Source organism: Callorhinchus milii, unplaced genomic scaffold (genome assembly GCF_018977255.1).
Source record: "Callorhinchus milii isolate IMCB2004 unplaced genomic scaffold, IMCB_Cmil_1.0 Scaffold2, whole genome shotgun sequence".
Classification (NCBI taxonomy): Eukaryota; Metazoa; Chordata; class Chondrichthyes; order Chimaeriformes; family Callorhinchidae; genus Callorhinchus; species Callorhinchus milii.
In genome coordinates this window covers 63,039,312-63,061,316 of record NW_024704743.1, presented here as the reverse complement: position 1 = coordinate 63,061,316, position 22,005 = coordinate 63,039,312, and the positions used below count along the sequence as shown (strand labels likewise).

General features: G+C 40.5%; 1 long non-coding RNA gene across 1 annotated transcript; it reads right to left on the bottom strand.

The window, feature by feature from the left end:
• Positions 1-8,211: 8,211 nt before the first annotated feature.
• On the bottom strand, positions 8,212-16,879 carry LOC103181171. The gene is made up of 3 exons (XR_488177.1): positions 16,788-16,879; positions 14,927-15,008; positions 8,212-9,414 (listed from the first exon to the last, which is right to left on the bottom strand). It is a non-coding gene; the product is annotated as an uncharacterized LOC103181171 (long non-coding RNA).
• Positions 16,880-22,005: the final 5,126 nt, after the last annotated feature.

The window sequence follows — 22,005 nt, the reverse complement described above, 5'->3', positions numbered from 1 at the left end:
CTTCTGGGAGCACAATGTTAAACCTAGAGGACACGCTGCCTGTTCAGGTCAGGTTAAAGATTCCATTCAAACAGAACGTGATCATCCACGTCATGGCTATTAGTGGGACACTGCTGTGTGCAATTTGGCCGCTGAGTTTGCCTACAAATATAGAGTCACTACTGTACAATTCACAGAAATTCCCTGTGAAGCTCTCTGAGATGTTTTGATATTATTAACCCTATGTCAAATCCAATAATTATTATTAATGTACTGCGTCTGAGGTTGCTGTAAAAAAACAACTTGCATTTCTACAGCACCCCTCACACAGGGTAGCTTCTCGAATTTTACCACTCAGAGGAATATGGGGTAATTCAGCAGATTACACTTCCCCATTAAAACGTTACCTAATTTCATTTGAAATTATGTTAATTATAGGAAACTCATATGAATTCTATTGTGAGAAAAGCTATTACTGACTTCTGAGTAGGGTTGTTACTGTGATATTAGGGTTTGTTTTAGCATCATAGTGTTTCAGCAGGAAACTTAAAGACTAGCCAGTCCAGGGAGTACAGATTTTCTCGGGCAGCCAGGACTCTGAAATAATAATAATAATAATCCTTGCATTTGATATAGGGCCTTAATACATCTCCAAGACATCTCAAAGTGCTTCACAGAATATACTGTAAAGTGAATTGACAGTATGCTATGCATGTCCTGTACATAATGTAGAGTATATTTCCCGAAGTAGAGTGGGTGGGGGGGAGTGGTCTGGGAGTTGGTTGTCTTAGATAAATTAAATTGTTCTAAAACCAATAGAACAGATTCTGCATCTACAGTGCACTGAGAGACACCGTTCAATTTAATTTGCCTTACATTAGACATAGCCCCTTTCACATCAGGGAGGCCGGTTGTCTCAAAACGCTTCCTAGGATTTCCTAGTTACCGTGTATTTTGTTGTTACTATCACCATTTGTTTCTGTAAAAGATAATCTAAAGACATCCTATTAGGATCGACAAATTATATTTCAAGGATATTTAACTGAAATAGGCTGAAGAACTCTTTGCTCAGGCGGTAGCGTGGTTCTCCACTTCAAAACAAAATCGGCTTTGAGGTTTCAAAGGCTTACTTGGGCTATAAAAAGACAGCAGTCTACAGAAAAGATGTCATGTGGATAAATGGTGCTTTACCATCAATGGCTCTAACCGCAAGCAGATCTCTAACTAGTACCTAACCAATACAGGAATAATTCCCAATTAAGAAAAAATAATGTAGTGCTGCAATTTGCTTCATGTTTGGCATACTTTAATAGTTCAAGGAGCAGGTACATTAAATCTGCTAGGTTTGTAGCTACCTCTTAAATAAAGCACAGTGACGGAGTAGGCATGAGACTCATTCATTCGGAAAGAAGACAGAAGTGATGAGTAAACAAAAGTACGCATTTAGGAAGGACAGGATGACTTCATTCAAATTTACCAAAATCAAAGGGAATTTAAAAAAAAGGTGATCTTATCTCCATTGGCAATAATCCATTGAATATCTATAAATGATGGTACATAAACTTCAAAGGACTGTAATAAATAGTCTTAGGATGACTCAATATACATCTCTATTGCAGACAGTCAGAAACCCACATATAAATATGTATTTTATAGGTATCTGTTTCACTACACAAGATAAGAGATGGAAGCTGGACAGTGGGTGGTAAAAGTAAGCTCTGTCATTAATCTCCCCACAATCTGGTCAACAATGCCCCAGATAAAATTAATCATTTGTTTCATGGCAGCTTGTGGGACATTGCTGTATGCAATTGGGCTGCCGTATTCACCTATGAATATACCCTCCAAAATTGACCATGTAAATCAAGATATACAACATTGAAGACCTGGAGGGGAGAATTCACCTTCTCTAACAGTCATGTCCCTTGCCCCTTCATTCTTTCTTTTTAGGAACTAAGGAACTACAATAAACCTCCTCCAAAACAGACAGATAAAATCTGTTTTGGGAACAGAATCAGGCAATTAGATAATGGTTTGCGAGCTACTGCGGCTGGAAAGAAAGGAATACTTTCTGAGGAGGGAATGAGTCTACGTTTTCAATAGGGACATGTGGAGATGGATAAGTAAGCTGGGAATTGTCTTCTTATTTTTATTATTATTATAATGCGCTGGCTTCCAGCCAATGTCCTCCATTGTTATCTGAGTGAAGGGTTCTATGTAAATGCAAGTTGTTGTCATTGTTGTAATAATCTTTCCATTTGGTAAAACTCCTTTCATGTCGAGGACATCCTAAAGTGTTTAACAGGATATACTGTAAAATGGAGTAACTGTGTTCTGTGGGTGAAAGCAGCAGCTGATTTGTGCATGGCAATGTCCTACAAACAGCCATGAAACAAATGAGTGTTTTATTTCGGGAATTGTTGGTCAGGACACAAAGAAAAACTGTTCTCTTTTTTGATCAATTTTGGCAATCAGTGTAAATGGAGAATAATTCTCCAGAAGATAGAGTGAATGAGATGAAGTTACAACAGGATAGGTTTTGAGTGGCTTTCAAAATCTCTCCAGTGTACTATCTGTGTACTCACAGTTTCCCCAATTTTCCAAATTCCCTTCTCTGCTGGGGCCTTTACAAACCAATATGTGATATAATTAGAACTAAATGATCCCCATGGCAACAGGTTCGGGCGCTGAAGGCAAACATAAGACGTGTGCTGATGGGCTGGCTTCCAGCCTAATGTCCTCCACTCTGCTGTTTGTCTCAACACTTTTCAGGTCTCTCCTGACACAAAACTGGCTGCTTCAGAGCTTTTCAATCTTCAGTCTTGAAAGGAGATGTCTCAGAGTGGACATTATTAGGGGTATACAAGTTTGTCAATGACTCTGGAGCCTCTGCTCATATCGTGGAGACCAGAACTGAATTCGGTAACCTAGGTGCGGCCCAACTAAAGCACTATAAAGCTTAAGTACGACTTCTAGGGATCTGAGCTCCCAACTGATTTAACAATACGGCCCAGCATTTTGTTTGACTTGTTTATTGCTGTCAAAAACACAGTGCATGGCAGACACCATAAAAATAAGATGGCATCTGTAAATCCCAAGCTCGTTTCATAATCCAACATCTGTTATAACACCTATTGTAAAATAAAGCAATATGAAAAAGTAAGGTATTTATAGACCACACTGTATGTATTGCACTGCAGAATGGAGTACACTGTGTTGTAGTAACTGGATTCATTACAACGTTTGGGATTAGAATTGTGTTCACATGTACAGAATCGACTCAGCAGGTAAAATTTTGTGGCAAAGTAATGATAGATACAATGTAAAATATGTTGACATACTTTGAAATAGAACGGGGATAGGGCAGGGCAGTCGGATTGACAGTGCAGTTTGTCTTGAAGTGCTTTACAGAATCATTACAGACATTACTGACCCTGAGAGGAAGAGAAAGAAAGGGCTGGGTGTTAGATAGACTTCCGCTTGAGAACATGTGGCAAACCAGACAACTTCCTCAGTCACAATACTGAGCCATGATAACAGCAGCACAACTATTTACACCCCCAGTCAGTGAGAGGACATGGTGTAACCCCCGCCCCAACCTATCCCACCATACTGTGGAGTCCCATGGTGTAGTGGTTAGCAAGCAAGAGGACCCTGCTTCGATTCCTGGGTAGAGAGAAACCTTAGGCAAGTTTCCTTACTTCACACACCTCTGTTTATTTAGCAGTAAGTAGAATTCTGGTTGTTAGTCAATTGGCGGATCGCTTTTCCGGGTTTAATAATCCCTTCAAAAAAAAGGGATAATAATAATAATTTGGTCACTCACCAATCCACCACTATTTGTGGGACACTGCTGTGTGCAATTGACTGCCACGTTTCACCCATAAGATACACAGTCAATTCACTTTACAGTATATTCTGTGAAACGCTTTGAGACATCTCGACCATGTGATAAGGTGCTATATCAAATGCAAGGATTATTATTATTATTATTGCCTCTTCAAGACCTTCTTCTCATTGCGGAAGGCCCAATGCTACCAGTAACAGGACATGAGACCTCATACAAGGGGAGAGAAAATAAGAAAGGTGCACAGTCAAACAAAACCCTGTGCAAACAATGGCAGAAATAAGAACAAGTCATGGCAGATAGGCATGAAATGGAAAAAGTGGTCAGTTTGTTTGCAGCCTGACGATGAAAGGAAACGAGCAGCTTAAATAACATCAGAAGAAGTGAAATGAGGAGAATTGGAATCATTAACAGTGAAAGTGACACCCTGTGAGAGACCGGATTGTGCCTATAACTCCTGGAAAGGATCAGGCAATGAGAGGATTTATGCAGATTACCCTCGTTCAGTCTTTCCAGGAAACTGCTTTTGTATCGTTGATTATGTGGCAGCAACTGTCAGCCCTCCAGAGTCACAGCAAAGGCAGCAGCAGGAAGGGCTGTCTGTTTAGGAGAAAGAACTGCTTGGACCTGACAGGTCGAAAACACAGTCAGCGAGGGCTTGGCTTCTGCTAAACATGCTGAGCCCAGCAGCCAAGCACCCTGCACTTCAATACACCGTGTCTCTCAAGCCAATCCTCTCCTCTGCCTCGTGTAGACAGTAAATAAAAATAACCTGTTTGTAATGTGTACAGTGCACGTGGACCTGAAGTGGCGTAGGCAGCTCTGCAAATAGCAGGCAGCTCCAAAATAGCCTTTGTCTAAATGTGGAAGGGATGTAAATATAGTAGTAGTATCACCTTACTGGAGGAGCACTTACACAGACAAACATGAACTCCTAATAGGCAGGTGCGTCACGCTCCTGGCAAAGCTGAAATCAGAATTAGCATCTAGAGAGGGAAAAAATGCAATTTGCCTTGTATTTTCCAGAAGGAAGGGAACGTGGGTACTTCAGCTTTTTGAGCTACGTGTGCTCATGTAATGTAAGGATAATAATAACAATAATGATAATAATAATAATCCTTGCATTTGATATAGCGTCTTACAGCGCTTTACAGGATATACTGTAAAGTTGATTACTGTATTTTGTGGGTGACATGCAAGCCAGAGACACGGGACTGTCCAGCCTGTGACTTATGACCTGTGGCTCTTGGGAGTAGGAAATGAAAGGAGGTAGACGGACGGAGAAAGCGAGGCAAGAGAACCGCCCCACCACATCAAGGCATTAGCAGATGCTGCAGCCCACAGACTTGTCTTCTTTTGTGAGGCAGGGCATTAGAGTCTGGCATTGTGTCAAAAACAGCTGAGTGCAGGTTCAGGTAAACACAAAGAAGAGGAATGTTTGTTCAGCTTTGTTTGAGAAGAGGTGCAGCAGGGGATGATTTAACAGGCTTTGTTTTTACCAGATAAGGCCAATATATTAGCCTTCTAGACCTATCAATGTTGCTGATCAATGAGCTGTTTGGATGGAGGTACTTTTCTGATTGGGGTGCAAATGTCCTTGTGATACCTGATTGACCTGAACTCACTGTGCACCAGCCTACAGGGCATGAGTGCACTGTTATCCCAAGTCTTTCTTGTGAGATGCTTTGAGACGTCTCGACGATGTGATAAGGTGCTATATCAAATGCAAGGATTATTATTATTATTAAGTCATGTTTGAAATCTGTCCTTCTCCAGCTCAGTGCAGTGTATATAGTAACCTGTATATTTAATAAATATAATGTATATATATAAACTTTAATCAAGTTTCCTTACTCCACACGCCTCTGTTTATTAAGCAGTAATAGGACCCCGACTGTTAGTCAATTGGCGGATCGCTTTCTGGGGGTCATAATCCTTTCAAAAAAACGAATTTGGTCTCTTCATCCACTACTCTTTGTGGGATACTGCTGTGCGCAATTGGCTGCCGCATTTTACCCACAAAATATAGTCAATTCACTTTACAGTATATCCTGTGAAGCGCTTTGAAACATCTCAACGACGTGATAAGGCGCTATATCAAATGCAAGGATTATTATAATGCTTGCATTTGATATAGAGCCTCATCAGAACATTGAGACTTCTCAAAGTACAGTTTTGTAAAAGGCACATATATTTAATAAGTATTTTTTGAAAGAGACTCAAAGTTCTGCTCAAAGAAATGCCCACCCATTCTCATCACACAGTGAAGTTCAGGCTAAACATAAACAATTACAAAGCAAAGAGAACATGAGTGTTTGTTTAATTGATATTATCAAGAGTTCGACAGGCATAAGAGTTGTAGTCTTTTAGATGTGTTTATCTAACTAAATCTGTTTTGATTAAAGCAGTTTACAAACAGTAGCACATCAGAATATCATTAAGATGCAACAAGGTACTTGTGTTCCACCGCGCAGTAGTTTATAACTAAGTTTACAAGAGAGTTTGAGATGCATTCTTGCTGCCTGATCTCAGTAACACTTACTGCCCTCAGTAATAACTTACTGATCTGTACAGTGAGTTCAGGTCAATCAGATAGCTCAATCATGCATCTCAATAACAACTATCTCAGTAACTTACTGATCTCAGTAACAACTTACTGATCGCACTGTCCCAAAACACTAAGAGGAGAGAAAACTGAATGTTATGATTATCCCTTTAATAATCAGTCAAATCCGTCTTCAACAATCTCTCAGGGCGACTGGGCCAAAGTGGCAAGGGCAGCTTCTGATAAGGGTTTGTTGATGTGTGAACTAAGTTGACCAGGCTATTCCAGGGTGGTTGTTAACAGGGGTTTGGTTGCTACATGGAGATGGTTGCTTAAACAGGTTTGACTATAACTCAATTAGCATACCAGCTAGTTATAATAATAATAATCCTTGTATTTGATACAGCGCCTCATCATGTTGTTGAGACGTCTCAAAGCGGTTCACAGGATGTACTGTAAATTGGAGTGACTGTGTATTTTGTGGGTGAAATGGAACAAAAGAACCGTTACATCCCCGGTAAAGAATTGAGTCAATCCAAAATTACATTTGTATAGCGTCATTCATGTCAGGAGGACATCCCAAGACGATGGTCAACTACAACAGGAGAACAGTCCTTCCTCCTTCGTATCCTGTGAATACTCCAAAGGGAATCCTTGGGATTTCTGGTTACGTCGTGTGATGTGCCGTGAGTGTCACCTCCTCCCGGAATGTCAGCAATTTGTTGGGTGGGGGAGTCCTGGTTTCATTTTAACAACACAGCCTTTTTGTTGTCATGCACTTCATCTGTCGATAAGGCTCTTCCATCATCCTAGCCTTCTCTTCCTCTCTCTCTCTCCTTGTCCTCCTTGTCCTACTCACCACTGCAGAGGTTCTGTACCTATCAGACTGTGCTCAGATAAAGTCAAGTTCAAGTCAGTTGCTTACAAGAAAGCTCCAGCGCAAGCAAGAAGCAAAAGAACCGTTTGGACCCACTCATGAAAAGGAACTGTGTGGGTTGGAAAGAAAGCAGAACATTCACAGTCTTGATCTATATATAGAAAACAAATGTAGGCAGTATGAGGTGCTCTCATTAAAAGTCCTTTCAGGAGATATTATCTCTTTTTTTGTAGTCCTGCATTGGCAATTTCATAACCAGCAGCAACAAAACAATCCTATCTGTTAAATATCTTGTTTTTTTTGTCTGATCTGAGCATGTAACACAAAGTCTTCATTAATCTGCAGTGGTGTGTAATGAGAAGTAAGAATAGTACAGTCAAACCGCTCCGTTTTATCAAAGACGAATGGTAATAAGAGTAACAATATCAGAAGTAGCACAACTTACGAAATGTGACAATTACAGACATTCAGCAGCCAAAGGCCCAAAATACCTTCTTGTTTTAGGCTTACGGTTAATGCCTTAAGTGTGCAAAATATTCCTAAATCCAATTATAAGTTTGAAGCCTGTTTCCCACAAATCTTTTTGTGAATGACAGAAAAACAGCTCCCGAATCAATAGTGAATCCATATTATGCTCAAGCATAACATTTAAAACCCCCAGCTTGTGTACACCCCACCCCAGCTCGTGAGTCCCCCCAGCTTGTGTGCCCCCACCCCCACCCAGCTCGTGTGTCCACCCCCCAGCTCAGGTGACCCCCCCCCCAGCTCATATGCCCACCCCCCAGCTTGGGTAACACCCCCCCCCCCAGCTCATGTGACCCCGACCCCTCCCCCCTCCCAGTTCGGGTACCAAGTTAAGCACCTTGGGACACTTTCCTGAAGTGAGGGGTGTGATATAAATGTAAATTTGTAATGTATTGCAAGACAAAAGTCTAAGCCTGGTTGTATTTCAAACCTCCCGATGTCCATGTTAAAACTGATCTTTAAAAACAACCAGACAAGAATTGAAATAGAACTAAAATCTTAAATATTTTTAATGCAATCAGTTAAATACCAACACATAACAGAGCCTAGGGTGTCAGCATCACACTCCACTACACCGTGTAAGCCATGTGATTGACTGGTGGCTGTCACGTAGAGAACGAGATTAGTCTAAATAAGGAATCAAGACCAGGAGTTACATAATGGCTCGAGAGTCTGGGCATTCCACATGGGGTCACATTCTTAGTACTAATGGCAAAACCACTTACACCTCAATGACATGTTATTTAAAGATGCTGCTTTTACACTCTCTGTGCCTTGCCAATTTAACCAGCTAACTGCAGTGTAAGTGACAAAATATATGGCTGAACAAGCCCAGATATCACATGAGACATTGAGCACAAACATTCCCTGGATTGGGAGAAGGAGACACCAATACTTGAAATAATGTGGCATCAAGGCCTTAGCAAACCCCATTCTATGTGAATGCCACTGCCCTTTCTGTTCAGATAAAGTGATGATTTGGCACCACTCTGATTTGACCGTACTTCCTCCTCAATGGCAGGTATACGTTATATATTGCTGTTAAAGTGGGGGAGGTGAATGTTTCGCACTGTCTGCACGCAACAGTTACACAAAATACAGCACAACTCTACCGAATACAGAGCTACACTTGTTTTGTGGGAGAGGGTGCAGCTCACAGCCCTCATGAAATGGGCTGCTGCAACTGGCTGACATTCCCCCCAAAAGACCCCACTGAGCAGCTGAGGCAATTCCCAGTTTGGATTATCTGAAGGGGTAAAAAAAAATTGTGATAAAAATGGCAAGTGTCTGCAGAGAGAGAGGTTTCTGACCTACACTGACCTGATACTGAGGTAGATTAGCCATCATCAGAGTTACATCTAATTGCCAAAACCCATAGCGTGAGGATCTGGATTACGCAGCTGTCCTCGAATAAACCTTATATTGGACTTGGACCTCTGGAGCATCAAGCTGAGTGACACATCATAAACTGTCATGTATAAGTCCTTCCACCAAGCTGAAGGCAGATGTCTGCTAAAGCTTTCCATTCCAGACACAGCAAAATTTCTATGTGTGGGTAAGTCTCATTTAGCTAATGACTGTGTGGTGATGTGGATTATCAACACTTGGTACTGGCGGAGGTTTGCTGTTCACTTGAGATACCTGAAAACACAGCAAAAACACATGTAATATATAGTTCTCACACCAGGAAAAACAAAAGCAGGGAAAAACAACCAAAGTAAACCTGATTCTGTTACAGAAAGCCCACACGGCAGAAATCATATGAGGGAGTGAACATGGGGAGGTGGGGAGGTAGGATTCTCCAGTCATTGACTTATATTTCTCAGATATCTTCCTTGGAGTGTCTGTATCCTGTATATAGAATTGCGCTTTGCTATATTTGACTTCTTCTGGCACTATCAAAACTTGTGGGAAAAATTACACTGCCTGAACATATGATTATAAAATAAAGATGTTTGCCTTGAAAGGCTTCATGTCAGGAGGCAATGAATGAATCTTGGTTTCTGTCACACAGTTTCTGTAAGTATTGCTCAGAGCAATTCAGTGCTGTTAGTTTCTGCCTGACTGTGGCTGCCTGCTGTATGTTGTCAATGTGTATGGCAGATTCCTATTGCCAATTAGAAAAGTACAACACAAGTTCGAAGTGACAAAAGCAGGCTTTCACTCCAATATCATGTGGCTTTATCTAGAGAAACCTTTGTGGTGAAGTTTTCTGCAATGAAACAGCTGAGAAATAATCTGGCCATTGTTTGCACTGCTTCATTGAGTACCAGCAAAAGGTACAACACAATACGAATTTACATTTATACAATGTCCCTCATGTCAGGAGATGTCCCAAACTGCTGGCTGGGTACTTGAACTGGGGTCCAGAGCTGAGGTGAGTGGAGAAGGGAAAGATGACTGAAAGCTCAGTCAAAGAGTATGTCATGTCTTGAGATGGACCGTAAACTCTGTCTATGTCCTAAACTTGGTTCTTGTGAGGGATTCAGACACTGTCCATGAAGTATAAATGGCTAAACCATTAGGTAATAATGACCATAGCACAATAGCATTCAACCTGTCTTGGGAAACAGCACAACCCACTCACTGAACCCTAACATTCAACCTTAGATGAGCAAACGTCAGGGAGATGAGGGCCGAGCTTAGAAGCAAAAGGGTGAAAGATGCTGTGTGTGATGTGATAATTAAGACAAATCCTATTTTTCCCCACTCAAGGGTTAAAAACAATCCACCCAAGGTAAATGGATATCTTTCAAAACCATTGTTGTAGGTTATCTAATATCTAATTGCAGTCGAGGCAAATTAAAAAAAAATGTGAAATGGATTCAAATCCTGAAATGGATTTGGAGTAGTGATACGTGAGGTGTGATTGGGGAAGCACTGGCAGACATTGTAAAGCAGTCATTGAACACTGTGGAGGTTTCCAACAGACTAAATATACACAAACCTATCTGCCTGCAGAAACCCATCACCAGATTTAATCGTCTCTGAACCAAACTACTCAGATTTCCCATTATAATTAGGTTTTGTTTCTCTGGTATAAACTATTGAAATCAATAATCAGAAGAGAAATGGAAGATTACTTGTATGAAAATATTCCCAAAATGACAGTAAATGTGATTTCACAAGCCCTAGATCTTGTCTGACGAGGGACATCTCAAACTGACAGTGAGAAACTGTATGAAGTAGACGTCCACAAGGCTCCTGACAAAGTAACACACGAGACCCCTTTACAAACTGATTCCAGTAAACATTGAGGTTAAGACATGGAAGTGGATTAAGGGGAAATAACAGGCTAGGGGACAGGGAACAGAATAATGATACAGGGAGTCAAGTCAAAATGGGGCAGAAGGAGATAAGTATTAAGGTAGATGTCACAGAGTCTATGTTCCGAACAGCTCTCCTGTTAAACATAAATGACTAGAATCTGCACACTCAGAGCAAGGTAGATTTGCAGATGATAACAGATTGGGAGAAGCTGTCTAAATGGACGAGGCCCTGGCCCTGGATTGATCAATGGGATATTCCATTTTATATTTATATTGTATATTATTATTTATTTATATTATCTTCATTGTGCAAACAGTACATTTTTTATTAAAAGTTACTGCTCAAAGTTACATTTGGTCTTGGAATATTGTTAAGTACATTCAGCTTCTGGATCAAGACCTTCAATGATTGTACTGTTATTTTAGTGCTGAAATCCCACAATCCGTTTGACAGAAGACTCAATTGCCATTGCAAGCAACTTTGGTCCAACTACTTTCACAACGTAAGAAGGGAAGGAGCATCATCACGAGAAGGGGAAATTCCTATGATGTACTAATAATAACATCACATGTTATGCTTTTCACCCCATTGTACATACCCAACAGTTAGAGTGTAACTAACTGCAATTTTAATTTCAGAAGATAACATCCTCATATCTTAGCGCAGAGGTTTCCACAACAGTGTTGCACTTTCCGAACCATGTCATAATTGCCCTGAATAACTGATGTCATTTTCCACATTTGCTCAAAAGAACACTAACGCAGCTCATTTTAATATTTGTGAAAGAAACCCAATGCTGCACTTTACAGTTACAAACTGAAACTGATTTGTCCCTGCAGTGGGTTTGTATTTGCTTGTGAGGCAGTCCAATTAGGTCACTTTCAGTTAGCTGCTCTGTTAAGCAGTGACCCTGTTCAAATGCAAAGCTCTAAAGCTTCGGGGGGCTGTGTCACTGAGGTACACTCATGGCTGGAGGAACCTACCACTGGACTTCAGTTTATAATCTGTATGAGGGATATGTTAAGCCATCTGTTCTGTGCAATTCACCTTGTGAAAATGAAATACAAATCAGAACATATGCTAGAGGCCAGCGAGGCTCAATCACTGACTGGCCGCTGCTTTAATACAAGCCTTTTCACTAAGTGGTCATGTTGGTGCACGTTTAACCTCATGAGCCTTTGACTACTATCAGTGTCAAAGGAGAACCGTGGAGCACAGACAAACTGCCTAACTTGATGATGAACGTAAAATACAGATGTACATTTTTTTGGTGTCGTTATGAACCAAAGGATTTTCCTATGGGTAACCCATTGCCTTCACTGGAGTTTAGAGTTTGACTGTTGTCTCGATACCAGACTTGCTTATTCACTAGATCACAAGATTGGTTTGCATGAAGAAGGCCCTTTGACCAGCCCTTCCAGAATACCCACCTAACTGTCTTCTCATCACAACTTCAAACTGTTTATAAATTAATCCAAGGTCCTCGCCTCAAATGCCCTTCCTGGTATTCTGTTCTGTTTGTTAATTACTTTCTGGGTAAGGAAATATTTCCTGGTCTCTGTCCTGAAATTGCTCTTTTTAACTATAAACTTGTGTTGTTTTGTTGCACTGTCTTGGTGCATCCTAAAGTATTGTTCTGGGTTTATTTTCTCAGTGTCATTTAAGATTTTATATATCTCTTTACGTCCTCCTCTGAGATGCCTCCTTTCAAGATTGAAGAGCACTATCTTGTTTAATCATTGCTCAAAATTCATTCCTCCAACACTAGGGATCATTATTGTTGCTCTCCTCTGGACTGCCTCTCAAGCCTGAGCAGACCTCTTGCATTGCAGCAATCATAATCATATACAGTATTCAAGGTCTGACCAGAGCACTGTACAGCCTGAGAATGACGTCTAGGAATCTAAACTCCACTGACTTAGTAATATAGCCAGAATTCCGTTTGCCTTATTTACTGCAACTTCATACTGTTTTGATATGGTGAACAACGAGTCAACTAAAACCCCCAAATATTTTTCAGCTTCCCTCTTGGCATGTTTGGCCAAACACATGTGTTTTATATTTTTTGCTTCCTATATGTATATCTTGCATTTATCAGTTTTGAATTTAAGATGCAAGTTATCAGTCAACATGTATATCCTGTCAAGCTCTTTATGTAAGTCACTTACTGCCTCTTCAGATTCCTTTGTTCTACCCAATTTTGTGTCATTTGCAAATTTAAATATCTTACACTGACTCTGTGAATCAGATCATTAATGTATATAAGGAACAGGAGGACAGACCCCTGAAGCACCCCATTCAATACCTACCTTATTTTTAGCTAGCTAGCCTAACAACAACCCTCTGCTTCCTTCCCTTCAGCCAATTAAGAATCCATATCTTATAATAATAATAATCCTTGCATTTGATATATTGCTTTTCATGTCTTCTAGACACCTCAAAGCGCTTCACAAAATATACTGTAAAGTGAATTGATTGTATATTTGTGGGCGAAACGCTGCAGCTAATTGCACACAGCAGTGTCCCACAAACAGTCGTCAATTGAGTGACCAAATTATTATTGCTTTTGTTTCTTGAGGGATTATTATCCCTGGAAAAGCGAATCGCCAATCGACTAACAACTGGGTTCCTACTTATTGCTAGGGAAACAGAAGCATGTGGAGTAAGGAAACTTGCCCAACATATCTTGCCCTTGATACCCAGTGATGTCTTGAAGCAAGCAAACAAACTGAATAGAGCCCTGATGATAACAATGCATTTGATCTCGCATTGAGAGAGAGCTACATTGTTGGAAGTACCATCTTTTAAATGAGACACTAAACCAAGGTCCTGTCTGCCTGTTCTGGTGGATGTTAAAGATCTCAAGGCACTATTTGAAAACAAATTGGTAGGGACTCAGCTCAGCCCTGAGCTGTCCTGATACCTGAGATACCTGAGATGGGACACAACACAAATGACTCTGAATGCCAATTAATCTGGGCCATCCCTGGCCTACAAGTACTTGATTCATTCCTTGGGCACAAAAGATTATTGTTCTTCTTCTTCTTCTTCTTCTTATTATTATTATTATCGTTCTTCATCTTAATGAGCACAAAAGGAATTCTTAGCCATTTTAAGGCTGATCAAGGTAATTTCAAAGGCACTGAAAATCATTTATGAAACATACTATGAACTGCATTACAGATCTGGGTACTTGCTGGAAACCCACCTGTTTAATAGTCCTATGTTCTGGATGTAAATCAATGGGCCATGCTGACATAGTACTATAAATATTTCCTGATTTGCATTTATTTATCAATCTTTACACTGAAAAAAAGCAATGCAAAATAGTTGGTTATTTAAAATCGTTAACTTTATGGTGCCTGGAAATTGAGGCAGTGTTACAACCATGGGGTAATGTTTGCAGCGTTCTTTAATTAATGTCGGCATCCACTTTTGACCATCAGGTGGCAGTACATCCCTCCAGGTAAGTGTTCGCTTCCACGACAGATCCCAGTACCCATCAGGTTTTGAATCTAGAGTAAGCGATTGTTGTTTTATAATTTTTAAGTCCCAGATCAGGCTCAAAGTCGTTTTGCTTTTGCCTAACATTTATTTTCCAGCCTTGATCCACTGAGGAAGGGGAGGGGTAGAATCTCAGCCAAAAAACATTCCAGGCTGCTTGGTAAAATGTTAGTCTTTGACAGATTTCAATAGTGAACCAAACATCAAAAATAAAGAGTCTAACAACTTGGTGGTCGTTTCAATTAGAGTTACACCAGGACGGATAAATAAATCTGTTTGTGGTTCAAAACAGAACCAAACCAAACCTTTGCAGCAACAGTAGTTTATATGGAGCACAAATTGTTAAGACAACAACAATAAAATTACATTCATATAGCACCTTTCATGTCGGGAGGACGTCCCAAGGCACTGGAACAGATGACTAAGGAGTTGGGAACCATGTTACTGGAGATTGAGGAGATCTGAAAGAGAAATCATGGAGAAACAGTTAGGTCATAAAAAAATGAGTAATAAATATAATTTATTTTTATGAAAAGGACTTTTAAACATGATAAAATATTTTGCGTGCTCAGAGAAAATTGTGGAGTCCAGAAATAGCAGGCACCATTTGGCACAACTGACAATATGGCTGAATTCAGAAACATTAAAGCTATACCTGCCAAGTAGGAGTATTCACTATTTCTGCCGGCATCTATTCCCACGTGCCAATAGCACACAATGCTGTTGGACTGGTTGAATTTGTTCCAAATTGCGTATGAAAATACCTTGGAGTACAACCAGCTATGAATACGGCTGAGTGAAAAGGAGACTCAAGGTCTCTTGAGCAGCATTGCCCATCAGGCGTTAGTAAAGGAAGCTTCAAGAGAGCAGGCAGAACCTGTTTTGGGCAGGAAGAAGGCATCGAATGTCCTAAGGTGAAGGCATGGGTGGCAGGACGTGATGTTCTGGGTAAATTCAAGGACATGGAGCCAGAGATCATCCCAGGAAATGCAAAAGCAGGTAAATGACTTGAAAAGGTAGGTTAAAGTAAGTGAAGGTTGGTACTGGGGAAGCTGCCTCTCACTGAAAAACAATCAAAAGAATAACCTGAAAGGTGGGTCTGCTCGCAGGATCACTCTGCAGGAAACGTAGAGCTGCCAATTTATAGGAGAGAGCAGAGCGAAATAATAAACAACAAAAATAATCCTTACATTTGGTTTAGCGCCTTTCACATCAGGAGGCCTCTCGAAGATTCACAGGATATACTGTAAAGTGTAGTGATGTGTGTTTTGTGGGCAAATGCAGCAGCGCAATTGCACACAGCAATGTCCCACAAACTGCCATGAAGGAAATAACCAATTCTATTTGGGGATTTATTTGGGGGAGCACCACGATATCCTTGATGCCATTCTTCAGATGAGACATTACACTGAGGTACCATCTACCTTTTCAGATGGATGTTGAAGATCCCAAGACACCATTCAGGAAGAGGAGGGAGTTTTTCCCTGTGTCCTGACCAACAACCCTCTAGTTCAATTGGTCAATTACCTCATGGATGTTTGTGGGCCCTTCATGAGCACAAAAATGGTTACTATATCTCGCTTGCTTACAAAAACAATCACTACGATTACTGTAAAGCTCTTTGAGACTTAGGCATGATAAGCACTGTTATAAATGCATGTTCTTTCTTTCATTGGGTGTGTGTGTTTAAGGAAGAAAACTGCAGAAAAATGTGAGTATCTCCTTCAAGCAGAGAGATGTAGCACCTTTTTTTAGTAATACGAAGCTGCTGTCAGCAGGATTTCTGTTAATTTTATTGTGGACCGTAGCGTTTACCTGTGGCATTTGTACATGATCTGTTTGATTGTTTCGGGTCAATGATTGCTCGACCTCGCCTAGTCACATGAGTCTTGTACCACTGTTTCAGGCAGTTTGATGCACTGAGGCCCTTAGAGAGAATGTGCCACTACGATTTATGAGTCACCAGTTTCTGCTCTGCCCAAGTCTTGTCGTGTGTGTGCCTGTCAAGATTCATCTCCGTCTTCATTACCCCTGTGGCAAAAAGTCAAATTGTGTTTTTTGCTCACTTGTCTGATTCTCGGCATATCATCCTCCCATGAAGCATTCTAGCATCTATCCTGAGATGCTTCAAGCACTGAAGAGGAAGGTGTTTTCTGTTTTCTCATCTTAAAATTGCAATATCTGTGTTTTTCTTCTAGCTCTTTTGTATTCTTATTTAATTATTCCATCTCAAGACTTACCTCTTTGCCTGCGCTTTTGGTCATCTTTCTCCTTCCAACCACCCCCAGCTCAGGTGCCAACCCAGGATTTTTAAGTGCCTTGGAACATCCTACTGACATTAAAAGCACTATATAAATATAAATTTGTATTGTTTGTCTACAAATGCACAGTTGCAACATTTAAAATCCTTAAAGTCAAAATCCTTGCATTTAATATAACACCTTATCACTTTGTTTGAGACACCTTCACAACGTGATAAGTCACTATATCAATTGCAAGGATTATTATTGTAAATCTGAAATAACTATCACTTTAAGAACACAACAGAAATTGTTTGGTGTATACCAAACCGTATTTTAATTATGTGCAATTTATTTTTAGATCTATGATGGGTGTTGCTTTTTTAATCTTATTTCTTTGAAGAGGTTACTGAATTCTGATTTCCTTCTACTTCAGAGGAGAGTAAGTATAGTATGAGAATGGAAATAACCGAGATAGCGTCTGCCTCTGTGTGTCGACAAACATTTGTCAGATGGTTTTTGTGTGAGAGCATGTGTGCTTGTGCTTGTGATAGCAGAGAGATGCACTGGAGCAGGCTTGGCAAGGTATTGTGGCAAGGTAATGTTCATAGTATGTTACATAGCTACTTAAATGAAGTAGATGTAGATGTTGGTACCATATAACAGGGGATATAATATAGAATATAGGATATAATATAGGATTTCTTAATAAAGTAATCCCATTAGTAATCTTTCAATTTCAATCTCTAGTACCCCTATTTACACTCCATTGTTTTCATGCAAATCATTTTCCTCTTTAAGATTGGTGTAAATGCTATTAAAGTAGAAAATAGATCTCTACTTTTGTAGCAGTCTAAATTCTGGAAAATATTAATCTTACACTCTTGCTTTAAAACTTTCAATCTTCATTGCATCCTTGCATTTTAGCAACACTGCCATGGCCATTGCTCCTTCAAATTTTTCGTCTAGTTTTTCCATCAGGTTTGTCACCTCTCTCTCTCTCTCTGTCATAATAATAATAATCCTTGCATTTGATATAGCGCTTTTCATGTCTTCTAGACGTCCCAAAGCACTTCACAGAATATACTGTAAAGTGAATTGACTGTATATTTGTGGGCAAAACGCGGCAGCAAATTGCGCACAGCAATGTCCCACAAACAGTCATGGATTGAAAATGACCAATTTATTATTGCGCTCACTGAACCCTTAGTGCAATGGGGGTGGCTGTCCACTCATGCTCTGTTATCTGTACAAAAAGCCTAACATTTTGGAGAGAAACGTGGCTTTTCAAAGATGAAAATGTCCCTCGAGTACACACTTGGGCAATGGATGATCATTGTTGGACCAAAGTCAATTTTAGGAATAAGAATCATATTCCCACTGGTCATATTCATTGCATGCACACTCGATCTTCCAGCACTTTGGAATGTCTTTCCGACATGAAAGGTGCTATATAAATGTAAATTTGTTGTTTCTTCCTGCATCCTCATTGTCTGGTAATTAAAAATCGTTCCTGTTTCCTACTCTAACTCATTTCTGCCCAGGACCTCAAGAATGGACACTCCTTAGTTCTAAGCTTGACATCACTTGGATGTTGCTGACTTATACAATGTTCTCTACTCTTTAATCCCAGTGAGGGCAAACTGCATCATATGTGTCTTGGCCTTTCACCCATGTTAATATGTGTTAATGTGTGGAGTCCTGTAGCTTAGTAGTTAGAGCACTCACCTCGCAAGTGAGAGGACTTGGGTTTGATTTCCGGCAGGCCAAAAACCTGGGCAAGTTTCCTTACTCCACACTCCTCTGATTACCTAGCAGTAAGTAGGAACCCGGTTGTTAGTCGATTGGCCGTTCGCTTTTCCGGGGCTAATAATCCATCTCCCCCCCAAAAAATTGTAAATTAAAAAAAAATTTGGGTCACTCAATCCACGATTGTTTGTGGGACACTGCTGTGTGCAAGTGGACGCCTTGTTCCATCCACAAAATATACAGTCAATTCACTTTGCAGTCTATTCTGTGAAGCCCCAGAAGGTCGTAGAACAGAATCAATTGGGATGTTTAAAAGAGAAATTTAGTTACTTGGAAAATAAGAGTCCTGTCCTTCGACTGAGACGTTAAACCAAGGTTCTGTCTGCCTGTTCAGATGGACATTAAAGATCCCATGGCACTATTCAAAAAGAGAAGGAAGTTTGTCCTGGTGTTCTGGCCAACAATCCCCCAAAATACAAACTAGTCTTTCACTTCATTGCTGGTTGTAGGCATTGCTGTGTGCAAATTGGCTGCCATGTTTATCCACACAAAGAGAAACCACAGTCACTCCACTTTACAGTATATCCTGCCGCATGCTTTGGGATATCTTCCTGAAATCAAAGGTTCTATACCAAATGTAAGGATTATTATTATTACGGAGTATGGAGAAAAGGCAGAGAAATGGGATTAAAAGATCCACCATGATTCTAACAGACTAGTGGATGAATGGCCTGCTCAAGTTCCTGTATTCCCACCGGAACATAAACTGTCTTAATCAGGAGAATAACCCTTGTACGTCACGCTGAACTGTGAGACTTGGTTGCAGTGAGATCTCACAGCTGAAGCCTCGCAAGTTGGTGTAATGTACAGGGGATTTCCTGCTGGAAACATTTTGTGCTGGCGACTGTGTTTGAGTATTTTGTTCAACACCACTAAGAGGAAAATACATGCATGGAAATGCACATGCATGTGCACACACGCACAAATGCACTGTGATCACTGAAGTGTTGAGCTCCATAGAAAAAGACTTAAATTTGAATTCTATTTTTTTCTAGCAGTGGATTTAGGCACTGTTATCCTCAATGGATCACACTCAGTTCCTAACTTGGTGGCATTCAACCTTCGACTAACTGGTGATCGTGTACTCTTGAGAGGTACAGCCCAAACACAGGGGGAAGCTGGAGAAGAGGCCCTGATTTTGATACAAGCATCAACACTGACTTATTTTCTTCACCTTTGTTCTGGACCATATGCAGCATAGAACAAATTATTCACACGACTCTGATGTATTGAGTGTGGAATGTTATCTGTGGAGAGAAGAAAAGCCGGCTTGAGAGCGACAGATGTCAGATTACAAGGATATTGTAAATGTAGTTGCTTGATTGACTTTGAACAGTGAGTCAGTAACTAGAGTGAGTAAATGTAAGATTATTATTGGAGTTTGACAACAAATGGCTACTATAGAGAGCTAGCAAAAGCACGATGGGCTGGATGGCCTTCTGTTCTGCTGAAAAATTCCATGCATCTATGATTTCAGGGATCAGGGAGTCTCTGTGCTGAACTTTCCCAGAGGAGAAAAAAGAGTGGTGAAGTTCATAACGGAGTCAGTTTATCATAGACGTTGAGGACTTGTTAGGCTGAATGGCCTTTTCTTGGGCCATGGTTTCTTATGTTCATGAAGCCCATCTTTGACTGACAGATCCTTCTGGTATCACCATGGGTCAATTTGCAGTTCCCACTAACATCACTAGATGGAGCACTGCACAGGAGCAAACTGTCATATTATTGGAAGCAGGAGATAAAAACTGGTGAGACCAGTTCTGGTTTTCTCATGGCAAGTATCAGTGGCCTCTGTCCCTGTTCTCCTGCCTGATGGAGGTAGTGGCTTGTACCTAGTATGTCATGTAAAACCTCTGCACAAACAAAATAACCCAGTCACTGTTTTTAACCCAAAGATCTGTGACAACACAAGTTCTGACTTTGCCATTTAACAACAAAAATACCTCACAATTATATCAAGCCTTTCACAGAAGATGAGTTCCTTGAAGAGCTTAACAGGCATGATAGCAAGCAGTGATTAAAGAGTATTGGGTGTGCTGACAAAAGCAGGGTCAAAAATATATATTTCCAGGGATGAGTGGATTAGCTTATGAACAGGCTGGAGAAACTGCAACTGCTTCCATTGGAACAAAATGGGGGGCCGAATAGAGGTCCTTAAAATTATGAGGAGTTTTGATCGAGTCAATGGGGAGAAATTATTTCTACTGATTGGTGAGAGGGCATCAATTTAAGATAGTTAGTGATTACGAGAAGTTTTTCATGCAGAGCAGTTAGGATATGTAACACCCTGGTGGGAGTGGTGATTGAGGCAGAATCCATATTAGCTTTCAAAAGGGGACAAGATAAATACCTAAAAAGGAGTAAACTACAAGGGTATGGGGAAAGGGCAGGTAATATTATTATTATTATTATAATGGGACTGAAAGGATGAGCCAGCACAGACACGATGAGCCAAATGGCCTTCTTCTGCATTGTAAATTTCTATAGTTTTATTTCTAAGAAAAATGTTACAGAATACTTACAGAACCATCGAATTTTAAAGCAGGGAAGAGGCCCATTTGGCCATCGTGCCTTTGCTGGGTCTTTAAAGAGCTATCTGTTTGTCTCCACTTACCTGACTTTTCCAGATAACCTTTTACATTTTTCCTTTTAGAATATCTGTCTAATTCCCTCTAAAAAAGGATTAGGATCCTGATTCAGACAGTGTTTTTGGTAGAGCATTATTCTTTGTTCTCCCTCCTTTTTGTCTCTTATCTGTTTGAGCAACGCTTAAGATCTCTGAACAGAAGTAGAAAAATCAAATTATGCCTTTTATATTCTCACAGAATTCTGAGCTGTGTTAGAATTATGGAGGCTCCAAGATGACGTGACAGGTATCGGACACAAGTCAATCTTCTGTGGAACTTTTGGTAGTCCGGTTCCTGAATCGGATGGGTCTGCAGTAATCCAGGGTACTTCTGGTGACAGACCAATCAGCCTGGCTCATCAGCGGGACTATTCCCAATCGGTTCCTGTCAACTCTGTAAGTCAAACTCCAAACGGCTAAGGGTGTCCTGATAGGGCAAGGAATGGGAAGCTTTGTGGATAGTGCTTATCGGATGGTCAAATGATCAACTTGTGACTATCCTCCTTGAGGAGGGAGGTAAGGGTTTTGGTTTGACGACATGATTTTATTTTGGTCAGCTGGGTGTCTGACTCATGCAGAAACCCTTCACCAGGCTTATCCAAACCAAACCCAGTTCCATCCGTCCCCCCTACACATGGAAATTCCAGAGATATTTATTAGAATGGAATGTGCACTCTCTCTTTGGACTCATCTTGCTTACCTAATTCTGGAAAGTGCTCATCTTGCTTACCTATTCAGGTTGGCCAGAGCCAAGGCTTGGAGACCCCAGAGTGTGAGTTGGGG